Source organism: Mus caroli, chromosome 12, assembly GCF_900094665.2.
Source record: "Mus caroli chromosome 12, CAROLI_EIJ_v1.1, whole genome shotgun sequence".
Taxonomy (NCBI): domain Eukaryota; kingdom Metazoa; phylum Chordata; class Mammalia; order Rodentia; family Muridae; genus Mus; species Mus caroli.
Genome location: NC_034581.1, coordinates 106,014,029 through 106,014,395, shown reverse-complemented (window position 1 = coordinate 106,014,395; position 367 = coordinate 106,014,029).

Genomic DNA, 367 nt, shown 5'->3' with positions numbered 1-367 from the left:
CCCTGGTCTGTGCAAGAGCCCCTCTCCAAAGGAGTAAAAGAGTCCTATGAGTAATTGTCCATTACAATTTTGATTTATGGTTTATCATGTATTATATATGTATTCTTTAGTATATGCCAAATATATTACAAAGAAAAACAGAAAAAAATATATACACGCCTTTAACTTCAGCACTTGGAAGGCAGAGGCAGGTGGATGTCTGTGAGTTTGAGGCCAGCCTGCTCTACACAGTGAGTTCCAGACGAGGTTACATAGAGAAGAAAAAAAAAATCAAACCAAACCAAAACAAAAGAGTAAAACGATTATAAAAAAAAGTCTCTAAAGGAGAGGGGAAGCAAGATAAAAGGTAATGAGCCAGGCGTGGTGG